This window comes from Trachinotus anak, unplaced genomic scaffold (genome assembly GCF_046630095.1).
Source record: "Trachinotus anak isolate AG129_WGS33_773 ecotype Australia unplaced genomic scaffold, CSIRO_AGI_Tana_v1 ptg000025l, whole genome shotgun sequence".
Taxonomy (NCBI): domain Eukaryota; kingdom Metazoa; phylum Chordata; class Actinopteri; order Carangiformes; family Carangidae; genus Trachinotus; species Trachinotus anak.
The window spans coordinates 13,496,870-13,502,869 of NW_027273876.1; positions in this window are offsets into that span (position 1 = coordinate 13,496,870).

Consider the following 6,000-nt stretch of genomic DNA (forward strand, 5'->3'; position numbering starts at 1 on the left):
AAGCAGCTCCACTGAAGCGTTTGAGTTTTCGATGCCTTGCTCAAGGACATTTCTCTTTCACTTGTTGGGTGAGGAGAAGGCTGCTGTGTACTTTTTTCAACACGTATTGAGCAACAAAAGACCATGAAAAAGGCAAATATAAGAAATCCCTCTCTATTCAGTCACTCAAGGGCTGCACTGGCGCAAGCTGTGGGCTGTATGCATATTTGCATATGCAAATACACGCACATGCACATGTGCACACACACCTGCACATTTCATACACAGCAAGGTTTATCATTAACAAGGTCATACTTTAACTTGTTCCGTGTTTTCAGACCAAATGTCAACACTTCCTCCCTTAATCCCATGCTTTCTTCTAATATTGGATATACTCATATACTTAACACTGTGGATGATGTGTATTTATGGAGAAGAGTTTAATATTATTCCAAACCAGTAGAAGGTGAATTATTCAGAGTCTTTACTTAACTAACTTCAGTAGCCAAACTGCAATGTAAAAATATTGCATTATAAGCAAGAGTCCTGGATCTAAAGTGTCACTTAAGTAAAAGTCTGAAAGTATTGTTCGTAAAATGTATCAAAAGTAGGAACAGATCATTCAGAAAAACAGCCTCTCTGACTTTTATATTATGACACATTATGTTATTGAATTACTACTGATGCATTATTGTCTATTAGCATTTTACTGTTTTAGTTGATGGAGGTGAAAACTATTTTAACTTTGCTTCATAATTAAATCTGTAGCAGTGCATTGTGTTTCATGAGACTGTATGTAGATTAAAAGGTAACTAATGCTGAAGATGAACTGAAGTAGCTATGTTACATGAAATGGCACAGTGCTTGAGTAAATGTGCTAACAATGTGTCAACTTGGAGCCCGTTGTTACATTTCAGACATCTGTGACTTGTTAGTAGCTCCACAAATTGTGTGATTTCCCCAAAATAACATCTAATGTTTAGACAAATGCAAAAATTAGAGAGAAGTTGGAAAAAGAAATTCTGTGGGTGACTCACTGTTGGGGGATCAACACCCATTTGACCAAACCCAACAGGTAGCATTTGGCTAAACAAAGCAGGTAAAAACAGCTCCACCTCACAGCAGTGAAATGCTAATTACAATCAATGCTGATGAATCGGTATTTACTATCCAACAATTTCAGTAACGCAGGTGTATTTTGCCACTGTTGGTCCTGTACTTAAGTAGAGATCTGAGATCTTCTTCCACCGCTGCCGACAGTGAAGACGTCAGGCTGAGAGAGAGGGAGAGGAAAGGTGCTCAAAGCCACAGAGGGGACAGCATTACTCCCTCCTTTCGCCACTTTGACCTTTTATACAGAAGAATCTATATTAGGACCGAACACGCTGTTTATATTTTCTTCCTGCATCACTCTCCCTCTCACCTCTCCTCCACTCTGACGGTTTACGTGCACTTTTTCTCCCCCTCCCCCCTCCTCCTTTTCCCTCTCACCCCCCCCCCCACCCCCCCTTCTCCATCCTGTGTTTTTCTCCACCCTCAGGGAGACAGCTGCATGCAGAAGCATTGTGGATCACTGAGCTTCAAGTCACCGTCTCTAAAAATTGCTCCATTTTTCCACAAAGCATTTTTCTAAAGCGCTGAGCAGGACAAGCAGCTTGATATGATGCTGCAATTTCTGCCTTGGAATTTCTTCTGTGAGCTGATGTTTGAGTCACAAAATGGTTCAGATATTGATGCATTATTGATGTAATGCAATTTATTTGTCCTAGCCACAGTTTATTGAGTCATATTTTTTAAAGTAGTTTAAAGCAGGCAGTTTTGGGTCAGAAAAATCACGTGATGTGAATGTGTTCTAACATCAGTTCTTTTTTAATATATAAAAATTGAGCACTGGTGGATGCAAAGCTGGTCTCTTCCAGGTCTCATCTATAATAGTGTAAGTTTCACAGTAGTACAGCCCTGGAGGCATCCATCTTGGATCTTCTCCAGTCCAGTAGAGGTATGAGGGAGCAGGGGGTGGGGGTGGGAGGGGGGGGGCCTGGCGGAGACTTCATTTTGGCTCCCTTCCAGTCCAGTGGGCATGAAGCAGGCCTCAGAGGCTCCTGGGACCTCCCTTTAAACCAGACCCCTCTGTCCTCCATTAACCAGTTAGAGGAGAGAATTGCTTAACTGGACATATAAAAGACTTCGTGCAGGCTGCGGGACCAGGGATAAATCAAGAGTAACTGGTGTCACGAAGAAGCACCAGTGGAGAGTAGATGAAGGAGAGAAGGCACAGAGAGAAAGTGAGTGTGTGTGTGTGTGTGTGTGTGTGAAAATGGTGGATCCCTAATATAAAACACAGAAAATATCATAACCTTGCCCCCTTCTGCTCCATTGCATCTGATTCATCTGCCGCGCATTCCACACTCAGACGTGTGTTGCCGAATACACAGGCCTGTGATAGATGTTTATGAGCTAATGTCAATTTTCTTCTGTGAAAATTTACTGTCAGTGGATGATGAATGCACTCAATATCGCTGGTTATTCATCTCATATATTCTCTGCAACGGCTCCCATTGCGGGACAGTGTCTCGCAGGCACCAATAGGTGTCGTCATTGCCCAGCTTGTCGCCGAGGCGACCAGGCTGACAGAGAGAGAGGGAGAGAGCTTCCCTTTCAAGACAACTATAGGGCATGATGTGGTGTAAGGCTGCATTGTTGCCATAGCTGTCAGAGGAAGTGTGATGAAGACAAAGACACCTTCCCGCGTGTGTGTTCGTGTGAATTTCACTATTTTATGAATAAACTAATGTTTTGTGTGCGGATGCTAAGTTCAGAGGGCGCACGTCCACGCTGCAGATGAAAGCAGGTGACAGGTGAAGGACAGCATGTGTACACAATGTCACTTCAACCTTGTGGGTCATCTTTGTGTGTGTGTGTGTGTGTGTGTGTGCGCGCCTGTGTGTGTGCCTGTCCTTGTCCTGGCCATGCTCCTGTAAGAGACCCACATCAATTCATAAGGCCTCTGCCCTTTTCCTGGGGCTGCCTGGGAAATGTGATGTGACATGTGGGATGAGCAAGACGGAGCGAGGGGCGAGGAGGAGGGGGAAGGGGGATAGGTGAGGTTGTTGTAGGTAGATTCCAGAGGACACTTCAATACACAAGTGTGAGAGATGAAGAGAGTCGGGCTGTCAAACAGAGAGACAGACTTGCTGTGCCCTGACAAACTCCTGCATACTTTAAACAGACAACGTGAGACAGATGCTCTGTAAAGGGAGATATACATACAGAGACATGAGCTTTTATGTTGACAGGACACTAGAGCAGGTTGCACAAAAGCAACAAAGCATAAATGCTTGCTCAATATCATATCTAAAGTTGCACCAAAATATGCCAGTGTTGAAATAACACAGCAATTCTGACACAGGGTATTTTTATGATCAGCTGATAAAGGCTCCTCACCTCTTGAGACACTGACATGTGCCGCAGTGCGTCGGCTGATGTTGAAATCTGCTGGCTTGCTGTTAGGCACGAATCATTCATTGTGTTTGGTTTTTCAAAAATGACATTTTCCATCAATTGCTGACGTCACACTCGATAGCATTCATCGTGAGCATGTTAGCATGTAGCTGAAAGCACAGCTGTGCCTAAGCGCGGCCTCACAGAGCTGCTAGCATGGCTGCAGACTCTCGGTCCGATGTCACATTAGCTGACCACAGGAGAGTGTGTGGTTGCTGAGTTTAACACTTTTCATCAGCTTTTGAAAAGTCCTCACATGCACGCCAGGACCGGACTGTAGACATGGCGTGTGACAGACTTGCGCCATGAGCAGCAAGTTTGAGGAAGAAAATGTCTCCGCTTTGAAAAATTTTTAATTCCAAAATGGACATGTTTGCCACTTCACTCCAGATATTCAATCCTGACCCCCCCCCCCCCCCCCCCCCCTCCCCTCAGTGCATTCAGCTACAGTAGCTTGTGGTCAGGCAGACGCTTGTGTCTGTAATGGGCAGCAGATGAGAAAGAGGGTGAGAGAGGGAATGACAGCAAGAGAGAAAATGAGAGAAGGTGAAATCTATTAGTGTGACGGGCTCCCTATAAAGCTGGAGACCTCCGGGGACACACTCCAAGCGCTTAGTGCAACAACAAGCGAGAGAGGCAGAGACTGGGTAAAAGACACACAGGATGAGACAAGACATGAAAATTAAAGGAAGTAAAAGAAGCCAAAAAATGACAGAAACAGAAAGAAAATAGTCTTTATGTGCATGTAGAGAAACCACTGAAACTGAGGGATTCATGACTTTATGCACTGGATGGAGGAGTGAATTTACTGTGTACGTAGATAGTGTGTGAATGCATGTACCTGGAGATTGATAGGCGCATATGTACATGCGTGTACGTCTATGGATTTGTGTGTGTGTATGTTCTCCCGCCTCCCCCCTCTTTTGAGTGCTACCAGGATGAGTGTGCTCCATATGTATGTCAGCTCCAATCACTCAGTGAACCAGGGGGAGAGAAGAAGAGGGGAGGGGAGGCTGTGGAGGCTCATTCATGTCTACATCAGTCTATGGGTGACTGAGCATTTCAGACCTGGGGTGAGAAAAAAAAAAAAAGTTACTGTGTTTTTGGGAGGAGGTGATAGATGAGAGTTGAGAAAGGTGTTCTTTGGGGAGGGATGGATGGATGGAAATAATATTCTTTTAGTGGTTTCAGCTTCTCTGGAGAATTATTGGTTTACTGCTAACATTCATTCCTCCCTCCCCTTCTTTCTTTCTTTCTTTCTTTCTTTCCCTCCTCTTCATGTAGCCTCTCTTCACTCTATCACTTTCTCTCCGCTGTCACTCTCTGGCCTTCTCCCACTGCACTGCCCCACCCATGTGTACTTTGACACCCAACTCCTGCTCGGCACGGCAGAGGGCCAGCTCCGGCTTTCAGTGTCCTAGACCTCAGTCATGTGACACTGACCTGCTATGTTTTACAAGGCTGCAGTGCAGCGAAGGGGCCTCCGAGGAAAAGGGTTGCGTTCACCAGCAGCAGGAAACAAAGCACAACTCGGAGGGGAGAAGGGGAGTGTATGTGTGTGTGTGTGTGTGTGTGAGTGGGGAGATTGCGTGGGTGGGTGGGTGGAGAGGGGGAGTCAGGAAGCAGTATTTCAAGAGATGGAACTCCACTATAAAAAGTTTGACATCAAGACACACAGAGTTTTCAAGCGAGGCCGCGTTCAAACGTGCTGCGCTGTTGTCTGCCTGAGACGGAAAGTCTTTGATCAAAGCAAGTTGGATTTTTTCCACCTGGCTGACATTAGATTTTTCAACTCTTATTGACATGCTTAGATGAGCTCTGGCCTTAATCTCCTTTCTCCTTTACTCTCTCTTCATCTCCCTTCCTCTCCCTCTTGCATTAAATCTCACGCATCTGAGCCTCCTCTCCCTCTCTCTCCCCTCCTCTCCAGCTCTAGTTTATTCCCAAATGAGTTGACCTTCACTACGGCTCAGCTCTGTAAAGCCGTAACTCTGCTCTCGCTCGCTCTGTGGCCGTAATCTATGGCTGTAGACGCAGACGGATCCTGTTGCCCTCCCAGCCTCCCACGCACAAGTACTCACATGTACCAACAGGCACATAGAGTATATGCACGAAAGGAACTTCACACAGCAAAGTAAGTGCATGAAGGATGATCACAGATACTCACAGGCAAGCATGCAGTCACACACACACACAGAAATAAGCACACACACATCTGTGTCATTCCTGGGAGATTTTGGCCCATTAAATGAGCGCAGCCCAGTCCAGTCTCTCAGATCGCTGCCGTTCCCCCCTCTTTGTTCCCCAAATCAGGAACAGCTGTGCTCCTCCACAGTTGTAAGTCACTCACTCAGTGGAAATTTAAAAGCCATTAACCGAGCCCCTCATTGCTACCCCACCCCTTTGTGCGCATGAATGTGTGTGTGTGTGTGTGTGTGTCTGTGTCTGTCTTGCTTATCTGCTTCTCCACACAGAGACACATTTATGTGCACACTTGTGGGTACATGTTGAAAGTCAAAA